Source organism: Nicotiana attenuata, unplaced genomic scaffold (genome assembly GCF_001879085.1).
Source record: "Nicotiana attenuata strain UT unplaced genomic scaffold, NIATTr2, whole genome shotgun sequence".
NCBI classification, from domain to species: domain Eukaryota; kingdom Viridiplantae; phylum Streptophyta; class Magnoliopsida; order Solanales; family Solanaceae; genus Nicotiana; species Nicotiana attenuata.
The window spans coordinates 4,399-16,948 of NW_017674255.1; positions in this window are offsets into that span (position 1 = coordinate 4,399).

The following is a 12,550-nucleotide window of genomic DNA, read 5'->3' on the forward strand; positions in this document are numbered from 1 at the left end:
CTCCACGAACCGTCGATAGTAGCCTGCCAACCCCAAGAAACTCCGAATCTCTGTAGCTGATGCTGGTCTAGGACAGTTCTCGACTGCCTCAATCTTCTTTGGGTCCACCTGAATACCCTCTACTGATACAACATGACCCAGAATTGCAACTGAACTCAACCAGAATTCACACTTCGAGAACTTAGCATATAACCGACTATCCCTCAGAGTCTGAAGAACCACTCTAAGGTGGTGCTCGTGCTCCTCCTGGCTGCCAGAATATATCAGTATATCATCAATGAAGACTATCACGAACGAGTCCAAATAAGGCCTGAACACTCGGTTCATCAAGTCCATAAAAGCTGCTGGGGCATTTGTCAACCCGAATGACATAACCAGGAACTCATAATGCCCGTACCGAGTGTAGAAAGGTGTCTTAGGGACATCAGATGCCCTAATCCTCAACTGATGGTAGCCAGATCGCAAGTCAATCTTGGAAAATACCCTGGCACCCTGAAGCTGGTCGAACAAATCATCAATCCTCGGCAACAGATACTTATTCTTGACTGTAACCTTGTTCAATTGCCGGTAATCAATACACATTCTCATTGACCCATCCTTCTTCTTGACAAATAACACCGGCGCACCCCAAGGTGAGACACTGGGTCTAATAAAACCCTTCTCAAGCAAATCCTGCAACTGTTCCTTTAGCTCCTTCAACTCCGGCGGGGCCATACGATATGGCGGGATAGAAATGGGCTGAGTGCCCGGAACCAGATCAATGCAGAAATCAATATCCCTGTCGGGTGGCATACCCGGTAGGTCTGAAGGAAAAACATCAGGAAACCCAGAAGCAACGGGCACAGAATCAATAGAGGGAACCTCAGCACTGGAATCCCGAACATAGGCTAAATAGGCCAAACACCCCTTCTCGACCATACGCCGAGCCTTCAGATACGATATAACACTGCGGGTAGAATGACCAGTAGTCCCTCTCCACTCTAAATGAGGCATACCCGGTAAAGCTAAGGTCACAGTCTTGGCATGACGGTCCAAGATAGCGTGGTAGGGTGATAACCAGTCCATCCCCAATATATCGAAGTCAACCATGTCTAAGAGCAACAGATCTACATGCGTCTCAAGACCCCCAATCACCACAACACAAGAACGATGGACTCGATCGACCACGATAGAATCACCCACCGGTGTAGACACATAGACAGGAATACTCAATGCATCACTAGGCATGATCAGGTACGGGGCAAAATAGGATGATACATACGAATACGTAGACCCCGGATCAAATAACACTGAAGCATCTCTATCACAAACTAGAACCGTACCTGTAATGACTGTATCTGAAGCCTCTGCCTCGGGTCTGGCCTGAAGAGCATAACATCTGGTTGGGGCCCACCACTCTGATCTACCTCTTTGGGACGACCTGCTGCTGGCTGGCCTCCACCTCTGGCGGTCTGAGCTCCACCTCTATGACCTCTACCTCCACCTCTGGCACCTCTACCGCCACCTCTAGCTGGCTGGGTAGGCTGTGGAACACTTGGTGCCTGAACCATGGCGCGAGAATCCTGGTGCTGAGAACTGCTCGGTGCTCGAGGGCAAAATCTGGCAATATGACCCGTGTCACACAAGTGTAACAAGTGCTCGGCTGCTGAGTCTGTTGGCCCTGTCGACTTGAATGACCACCCCGGAAACTCTGAAGTGGCGGTATACTGATAGGAGCTGGCGGTGCACTGAATGGCTGCTGATCAGAATAGTGCGCGTGAGAACCACGGCCACCTGAGGCACCGTGAGAAACCTGGAGGGCTGACTGGAAAGGCCTAGAAGGCTGACCCCTATCATACGAATCTCTGCCTCCAGACGAGGCACCACTGAATCAGCCTGACTGACGGGGTCTCTTTTCTGCTCTATGACCACCCCCTGTGACAATACCATCTCAATCCTCCAGGCCACATTGGCCGCCTCCTGAAAGGATATCTCGCTCCTAGCCTCTCTAGCCATCTGGAGACAAATAGGCTGAATGAGTCCATCAATAAACCGTCTCACTCTCTCCCTCTCAGTGGGAAGTATAACAATAGCATGGCGGGCCAACTCAATAAACCTGGTCTCGTACTGGGTGACTGTCATGGATCCCTGATGGAGATGCTCGAACTGCCTCCGATAGGCCTCTTGCTGTGTAATAGGGAGAAACTTCTCCAGAAATAGCTGTGTGAACTGCTCCCAGGTCAAGGCTGGAGATCCTGCTGGTCTAGCTAAACAATAATTCCTCCACCAAGTCTTGGCAGATCCAGACAACCGGAATGTAGCGAAATCAACCCCATTGGTCTCAACAATACCCATGTTCCGAAGAACCTCGTGGCAGCTGTCCAAATAATCTTGAGGATCCTCGGTAGATGCACCGCTGAAGGTAGTAGTGAAGAGCTTGGTGAACCTATCCAACCTCCATAAAGCATCGGCAGACATAGCTGCTCCATCACCGGCCTGGGCTACCACACCCGGCTGAGCTGCTCCAACTGGCTGAACTGCTGGAGTCTGAATCGGGGGAGCTATCGTCTCCGGAGTACGAGTAGAAGGAGTCTGGACCCCTCCTCCAGCCTGAGAGACGGCTGGTGCTACAAGAAGCAAACCTGCTCGGGTAACACTCTCCATGAAACCCACCAATCGGACCAGAGCGTCCTGAAGAACTAGGGTGGCAATAAACCCCTCTAGGACCTGAGCTGGGCCCACCGGAACTGCTGGGGCTGGGGCCGGAACCTCCTCGTCGAAGTCAACCTGAGGCTCCGCCACTGGTGCTGCTGCTCGGGGCTGAGCTCTGCCCCTACCTCGGCCTCTAGCACGGCCTCGGCCTTGCCCTCTGCCCCTAGTGGGAGCTGCCTGGGGCTCGGACTGCTGATTAGTAGATGAGGAAGCGCGTGTTCTCGCCATCTGCGAAAGAACGGGGTAGAATTCCAATTAGCATTGAGAAACCAAACCGCACGACAAGAAAGAACAAGTGTGAAGTTTTCCTAACTCCGTAGCCTTCGGGGGATAAATACAGACGTCTCCGTACCGATCCCTCAGACTCTACAAAGCTTGTCCGTGAGTTGTGAGACCTATGTAACCTAGAGCTCTGATACCAACTTGTCACAACCCGGATTTCCCACCCTCGGGGTCGTGATCGCGCCTACTCGTGGTAGCTAGGCAAGCCAAGAACCTTTACCAACATTATCCTATCTTGTTTTATACATGATTAAACAATTAAATTATCAATGAATAAGCAGTTAAAAAGACAACGAAAGGTAAAATATAGCGGAAGTCTGAACTAAACATAGAAACAACGTCTAGAAAGCCAATACAAGTCTCTACCCAGCACCTGGTGTCACAACAATACATGGACTATCTAGGATTACTATAAATAAGAGTTTGAAATAAAGGACATAATCTGTCTCGAATACAAATGTCAACAGAACATGAAAACTGAAAGAAGAGACGCCGGGCCTGCGGATGCCAGCAGGGCTACCTCGGAGTCTCGTGGACTGAATGTTGGCTCCCTAACTTGTGCTGCACACCGTAAGCTGCTCCGACACCTGGATCTGTGCAAAATAGCACAGAGTGTAGCATCAGCATAACCGACCCCATGTGTTGGTCAGTGCCTAGCCTAACCTCGGCGAAGTAGTAACGAGGCTAGACCGGACTACCACATAAACCTGTGAAGTTATATATACATATACAGCGGAATCGAGGTACAGTGACAAGTAATCAATATGGGAGGGGGACCATGCTAGGGGGAAATAACAATTTCGAGTAAAAGTCGTCCAGCAACGAAGGAAATAACACAACTCAGATATTAATAAAGAAACATAGATCAACAAGTGCACGGCATCACCCTTCGTGCTTTTACTCTCGTCCTCACCAAGCAATGATACAATAAAATGTGCACGACATCACCCTTCGTGCTTTTACTCTCATTCCTCACATATAATCAATAGAATCGGCACGGAATGGTACATCGTGCGGCACGGCATCACCCTTCGTGCTTTACTCCCTTTCCTCACAATAAGAAAACAATGCACGGCATCACCCTTCGTGCTTTACACTCTTCCCTCACAATAAACAAACAATGCACGGCATCACCCTTCGTGCTTTACACTCTTTCCTCACAATAATCAAACAATGCACGGCATCACCCTTCGTGCTTTAACACTCTTCCTCACCCAAACAACAATCACAAACAAGGGGCAAGGAAATAAACAAAACAATAATAGAAATCCCGGCAAGGGAACACAATTAACCTATTAAATCCCGGCAAGGGTATAACATTAACAATCTCAACATCCCGGCAAGGGAGATAATTCACAAAGAAACAAATATCCCGGCAAGGGAACAGTTTAATAACTCTTTCTCTTTTGCTTTCACTTTTATTTTATAACTCACTTTACCACTTGAGCCAATGCTCCATGACGTTCAATCATCTCATATACTTTCACAATTTTTAATATAACTCGAGCCAATGCTCCATGATGTTCAAAGGTCTCAAATACTTCCACAAACTTTTTACAACAACTAAAAATCATCACCAAAGCAGGAAGAATACAATGAAATCAAGATATTCACAATATAAGGACTCACGGTCATGCTAGACACCAACGTATATATACTCGTCACCATGCCTATACGTCGTACACCACTCATACCACATAGCAAATATGACTCAACTCCTAGTCCCTCAAGCTAAGGTTAGACCAAACACTGACCTCGATGCCTTGAACACAACTCAAGCCTTAATTATAGCTTTACCCCTTGATTCCACCGCCAATTCGCTCATATCTAATCACAAATTACTTAATTATATTAATAAACACTAAATGAATCAACGCCAATGCATGAAAATGGGTTTTCCCAAGTTTTACCTAAAAAGTCAAAAATCGCCCCCGGGCCCACGTGGTCAAAACCCGAGGTTCGAACCAAAACCCGATTACCCATTCCCCCACGAATTCAAATATATAATTTGTTTTGAAATCGAACCTCAAATTGAGGTCCAAATGCCCAATTTTTGAAAAACCTAGGTTCTACCCAAAACACCCAATTTCCCCATGAAAATCTTTGATTTTAGGTAGAAATCATGTTAAAAGATGTTAAGGAGTGAAGAAAATAAGTTAGAAATCACTTACCAACGTTTTGGAGAAGAAGGGTTGTTTGGAAAATCGCCTCTTATGTTTTTAGGGTTTTGAAAAATGAAAAATAACTGAAAATCCCGTTTATTTATACCCCTCTGAAACCCCCAGTGCGGGCCGCATTAAATAGACCGCGGCCGCACAGGCTTACCTGAAGACCTGCAGTTCAGCACCCTGTGCGGACCGCACAAAGCCGACTGCGGCCGCACAGCCTCCACCGCGCCCCGCACAAAGGCGACCGCGGCGGCGCTGGCCCCTCCGCGGTCGCACGCGATTTCTCGCGGACCGCATTAGAGGGTTCAGAGACCTGCAACTCCTGAACCTGCAACATCTGATTTTCTAAGCCTAAGGCATCCCGGAACCTACTCAAACCTCACCCGAGTCCTCGGAACTCCAACCCAAGTATACACACAACCTCAAAAACATCCTACGGACTTATTCGTGCGATCAAATTGTCAAAACAACATCATAAATATCGAATTAAACCTCAAAATCCATGAATTCTTTCAAACTTCAAAAAACATCAAATTTTCCAATTTAGGTCCGAATCACGTCAAACGACGTCCGTTTTCAACCAAATTTCACAGGAAGGACTTAAAACATATATAAGACCTGTACCGGTCGCCGGAACCAAAATACGGGCCCGATACCATCGCTTTCTAATCAAATTTCATTTCTAATTTCCTTAAACAATTTCAGAAAATAATTTTACAAAAAAATTCATTTCTTGGGCTTGGGATCTCGGAATTCGATTCCGGGCATACGCCCAAGTCCCATATTTTCCTACAGACCCTCCGGGACCGCCAAATCACGGGTCCGGATCCGTTTATCCAAAATGTTGACCAAAGTCAAATTTTATTCTTTTTAACATCAAAATTTAGCATTTTCATGGAATTTCACATTTAAGCTTTCCGGCTACGCGCCCGGACTGCGCATGCAAATCGAGGCAACTCTAAATGAGGTTTTCAAGGCCTCGGGGACACAGAAGTCAATTAAGAACAGGTGATGACCCCTTTGAGTCGTCACATATATTTTCTTACAATAATTACTCATTGAGATGGAAAACACGCGCATCGCGCGTAGATTAAATCTAGTTTAATTAAAAAGAAAAAAGCGTCTTTCAACAAAAAAGGACGCAACTTAATGAAATACATATGGGAAGTCTTTGGTTACGTTGCCGGTTGCCCAATTGCATTCTTTTAGGTGTATTAGTTTGTATAAGCCATGAACGTGCTCCAAGTCAAGTTTATTTAAAATAGAAAAACTCTTTCATGCTCCATCCGTTTTCTTCAATAACAAAACTTATTTGTTTGATGTAATTACTATTATGAGACTATCATATCTTTATCCATTTTTTTAAATTCTTGTAGATGAACAGAGAACACGTAACCTAATTAGCAAATCTTTTCTCCCATATAAGTTAATTAGCAATTTGATTATGCCTTTCTAATAACTTCTAAGAAATATTTTTCCTATCATAAAATTAATTCAAAAGACTACAAAAGTGAATCGATAATTGTGCGGTACATAGTATTTGTCTTTTCTTTTGTCAGTCTAAAGGGTGTTCAAATATTTTCGTTGTTAAGCTTTGAATAAAGTTGTTTCTAGAAAAAAAAAATCCAATCTACCATTTTTTGTATTTATATTTCTTTCGCTTCATGTTGCTATTGTTTAAAGATGGTTTCTCAGATAATATATTCTGTTTTTAATGTTTTTCTTTCGTCTAGATATGTGATGGTTTAAATTGTATAAAGTGAAAAATTTAATTTTACATGTGGAGTTTTCGCTCTACCTTTTAACGATGACTATAATCGCTATTTCCACTATTATTCAGAAAATGGACAATACTGCAATTTGAAATTAGTTGTAATAGATAGTACGGGCATCAAATATTTTTGTTACTCAAAGGTTCTCTAATGCATCAACAATTTTGTTGGCAGACTTTCGAGATGAACAAAATCTGATACTAGCTAGGCTAATGACAATATGACATGGTTTCCTCATTCTCAGATATGATGTAGGTTCGACAGTATTATCGGTTTCATACTTTTATGTTTCCTTTCGAATTTGTGATATGACCGAACTTAGTAGCTTTGGTCCAGATCCTGTTATTTAAATTAATTTTTTTATAAAATATATAATTATTAATTAAAACTCAATCAGTTAAACTATTATAGTTTAATAACTCACAATAAAATGACATAACCAAAATTCTAGCATTAGCCTTGTAATCCTATTATTTTCGGAAATAGTACTACACCTTGAGAATCCTACATGACAAGGTTCCATTGCCTACATAACAAGGTTCCAATGCAATATTTACGAATACAATATTGATGGACCAAATATCCTTAAGATATCTTTCGATAAATAATTCTAGATTGGATAAAATGTCAAAAGTTAAAATCTATGAATTTTAAATTAACTGAGATTTCAAATCTAAAATAAAGCTTGGTTGAGGAATTATCGTTTGCACAGGATATCGTTCGCTAATGTCTCAACTCGAGTTCATAACATTGTTTTTTATTTTTTCTATATCTTATAAAATACTATTCCCACAAACTCTTCAAGATACCCAAATGCAGAAAGGATACAATTACTTTCGGGCATAGATATATAATACCATATATTAGCATGTAAACCTAATATCTTTAGGAACCCTTTATATTCCTATTAGTATAATTATTTTTGGGATAGAGAAATATTTTTAGCCGTGTAATCCTATTACTTTTAAGATATACTTCTTAAAATTCCTATTACTAATTTAATTTGAAAATATTGTATTGTCCTATTACTAATTTAATTTGAGAATGTATTATATTGTCCAAATCCGTTTCGAAAAAGGAGAGCCTAAATATAATTATAAAAGCACAAATATAATATTGATTGACCAAAATAGTCCTAAAATATTAAATAGAGAACTCATAGGGAAAGGACTAACCATAACCTATTTTTTAGACTAAATACCTTCTATGTTAATTTATTTAATATTTAAGATTTTGAAATTAATAAATTTTGTCTATTAAATTCTTATTAAAAATACGTAGAAAGGTTAATAAAATTAATTTTATAAGAATCCTCTGTATTAGTAATACATTACCACTCCATAATGGCCAAGCCAAAATAAAATAAAAGTAATATTAAATGGATTACGTAAACCGTTGAAATTGAGAAAAAAAATATATCCCCACGATAATATATTTTTATATTATATTTGAACTGCTTTCTACTCAAATAATATTTTTTAAATATTTTTTTTTTGTGTGTAATATTTTAAAATATATCAAATTATTAAAGAACAAGTAAGAAAATATTTAAGAATATAAATATGTGAGAAAGAGAAAGAAAAAATGTTGGTAAGAGTCAACACCACTAATGATTCTGCAAGCATAAAGATCTAAAAGTTGAATGTCAAATCAATCTTTTTACTCTTTAGAAATAAAAAATTGGTGGATAAAATTATATTACGATTAAATATTCAAAACAAGCAATGAACTAATATTAAGAATCTGAATCAACATAAAATAAATTATTTTTTATTAACACCAAATAATTAAATATTTAAATTAATTATTTCGCAAGATAATCCAATTCAATTATTTTTTAAATTCATCTTAAGAGTAAAATTATTTTTCAAGTTAAAACAAAATCTTAGGGTACATAAATTTATTCCATAAATAGAGCGTTAGAGATTAAAAAAATTAGAACACAAAGTAAAAAGGGTTAGTATAATATTAAGAACCAAAAAGGCCATACAAGTGTCTGAGGAAGCACAATCAAAGTTAAATTCTGAACAGGAATAAGCTTAAAGACCATATTATAAAGAGACGACTATGGTATAACGGGATTATCATTTGTAGATTCCTCTGACGGAATGGAAATAATATTGACATGTCATGCATTACTTGCAAATGTTAGATCAAGAGGTATACATCTCACATTACATTTGATATACCTTTAGAGTTGAGGTCATACAACTCACTTTAGATTTGATGTATCTTTTCAAACAACTTAAATAACCATCACAAATATATCAAAACAGAGCAATGGTGCTAAGTTTATAAGGAAAGTAAAATTTTTAATATGGAATGAAACACATATGGCTAAGCATCGAATGATCGAAATAAGGAGTTTTAGAGATATATTGGATATCAATGAACATTTGGTGAAAAGGTAATGGTTTAGGAGGTGATTTCTGTGAAGCACTACTAATAGTTCCAAAATTGACGGAAGCAGAGATTGTAAAAGCTAGCTTGCCAAAATTATGTTTATGGCCTCAAATGAAAATGATTCAATTGACAAAAAAATTAAAGTAAGAACAGATCATGAATTTAATGACTTTTTGCTTCATCTTCGAAACGAAGTAGAGCATATAATAAGAGATGATTTGGTTCTTCCAGAACACTTAGTTATAGATCTCAATGGTAATAGTAGTGAATTTAATAAGAGAATATTTTCATCATTAAGAATTAAATGCAATTTGTACAAATCAACAACAACAACAACTACCCAGTAAAATCCCACATAGTGGGGTCTGGGGAGGGTAATGTGTACGCAGACCTTACCCCTGCCCCGATAGGGCAGATAGGCTATCTTTGCTAATAGAAATTAAAGAGCTATCTTTGCTAGTAGAAATGAATATGTTGATCAACTAAATAAAAGGTTGATTACTAAGTTTCATGGTAAAAATATTTTTTTTTGTAATTTTTGACTCAGCAGAATATGATACCAATAATTACTACCTCGAAGAATACTTAAAACTTTAACACCAAATGTCACAACCCAATTCCCACCCGGTCGTGATGGCACCTCTCGTGAAGACAAGGCCAGCCAACAGAACAATCAACACTGCTTTTGAAAATTTCTTAGCACAACAGGTTTAAACCATAGATACTGATTAATCATAAGTACGGAAATAAACATAACATAACGGGGAAAAACCATCCCAAACTCAGCCCGACAATCGGGGTGTCACAAGTCACGAGCTACTACAGAGTTGGTGAAAATACTACAAGTCCGGAAATATAGTCTGAAGATGAATAAAATATGCAGAAGATAAGGAAGAAAACGGGGCTGTGGACGTCGACAGCTACCTCGTCTCTCCTAGTCCGCCTGGTCTGGAAGGAGATCAGCGCTCAGGTACGAACTCAGTTGTGCCTATCTCTGCACACATGGTGTAGGAAGTAATGTGAGTACTCCGACCCAGTGAGTAATAAAATTAAATAACGACTGAGAACATAAAATCCCACAAGGGCACAAATAATGCTATCTCAAGCATCGACATCAGATAAACAGTAGAAACCAGTGAAATATCGGAAGAAAAATCTCTTTGAAAACAATTAATAAAACAAGTATGCTCAAGTATGGTCAGCCATTGTTACCTGACCGGTCAGCCATTGTTACCTGACCAAATGCGTATTACAGTGCCATTGTTACTACTGGTCAGTCATTGTTACCTTACCAAACGCGTATAACAGTGTCATTGTCACCACTGTTCAATATTTAATCACTCTAGATGGGTACCCGCGCTCACTGTGGGTGTGCAGACTCCGGAGGGGCTCCTACAGCCCAAGCGCTATCAACAAGGCCTGAAAGCTTGAACAGTATCAATACGAGGCCTGAAAGCCTCCTCACCTCACTCATCATGCCCTCACATAAGGCCCTCGGCCTCAATCAGTCCAGAAATAGTCAACAGCCCCTCGGGCAACAGTAAAGCAATGATACTCAGCTCAAACAATAGTTCAAATATCAGTTTAAAACTCCAAGTTTGAGTAAATATGGCTGAGTTCAAGAAAACAGTGTAAATCACATGGACTGAGTTCAAATAATATTTCAAACACTGAGGAAAACAGTGATGATAGTTCATAAAGAGTTCAAACAGTCGACAATAAGCCCCAAATATGGTAATAAGCCCAAATCATAGTGAAAACAACAAGTCATTGCTAATACGCGGTAAAATATCATCCGGACTGGACCAAGTCACAATCCCCAATAGTAAATGACCCCGCATTCGTCATGGAACGCGTGTCTCATCTCAACATAGCACCAAGTTGTGCAAATCCGGGGTTTCAAACCCTCAGAACATCATTTAAAATCATTACTCACCTCTAGCCGGTCAAAGTCTAGCTCGCTATGCCTTTTCCCCTTGAATCGCCCTCCTCGCGCGTCGAATCTGATCAAGACCACAAGAAATACATCACAATAGGCTAATGGGTCATAACCCAATCGAAAAGACTCGAAAAATATCAAAAATCACGAAGTTGGCAAAACCCGAGCCCCGGGCCCACTTCTCGAAAAATTACGAAATTCACATCTCCGGATTCCTCGTCTCGCCACGAGTCTATACATATCAAAATCATCAAAATCGGGGTCCATTTGACCCCTCAAATCCCTATTTTAAACTCTCTTAAATTCAAGCCCTAAACCACCATTTTTGACCTTTGATTCCTTGATTATTTAGTCCAAATTCATGTTTATACACCATAAAATCAAGCTCTAAGTCCAAGAGTTCATACCTGATAATAGCCCTCGAATCCCTCTTCAAAATCGCCTCAAAGCTCTCAAGGTTCGGAGTCCAAAATGCTACTCTTTCAAAAATTCGCGAGGAAGATGTTTTCACTTAACCTGCCAGTTATTTCCGCTTCTGCGGATTAATTCCCGCTTTTGCGCCTTCCGCTTATGCGGTCAACGTCCGCTCCTGCGGACCTTTCACTTAAGGCGACTTTCCGCTTCTGCGGTCCAACTTCGCATCTGCGGGACCGCTTAAGCGACCCAATGTCCCGCTTCTGCGGAACCTGACCTGGGCTCCTATTTCCGCTCCTGCGAGGCCTAGCTCGCTTCTGCGAGACCGCATCTGCGATCTCCTTTCCGCAGATGCGGAAACACCTGCTGCAACCAAAAACCTGCAATTTTCCAACTTCAAATTTCTTCCGTTAGCCACCCGAAATCACCCCGAGGCCCCCGGGACCTCAACCAAAGTTACCAACACATCTTAAAACATTATTCAAACTTGTTCCAATCCTCAAAACACGTCTAACAACGCTAAAACCTAAATCACATCGAATTCAAGCCTACGTTTCTTCAAAACTTCCGCAATACGCATTCAATCAAAAACCTGACCAAAACATCTCCGAATGACATGAAATTTTGCACACACATCCAAAATCACCTAACGGAGCTACTGAAACTCTCGGAATTCCATTCCGACCCTCGGATCAAAATCTCACCTACCAACCGGAATTTGCCAAAATACTAACTTCGCCAATTCAAGCCTAATTCTACACCGGACCTCCAAAACCAATTCCGATCACGCTCCTAAGTCACAAATCATCCCCCGAAGCTAACCGAATCTCCGAAAATTACCATCCGAGCCCCTCTAAACCCGCTAAGTCCAACTTTCCGGT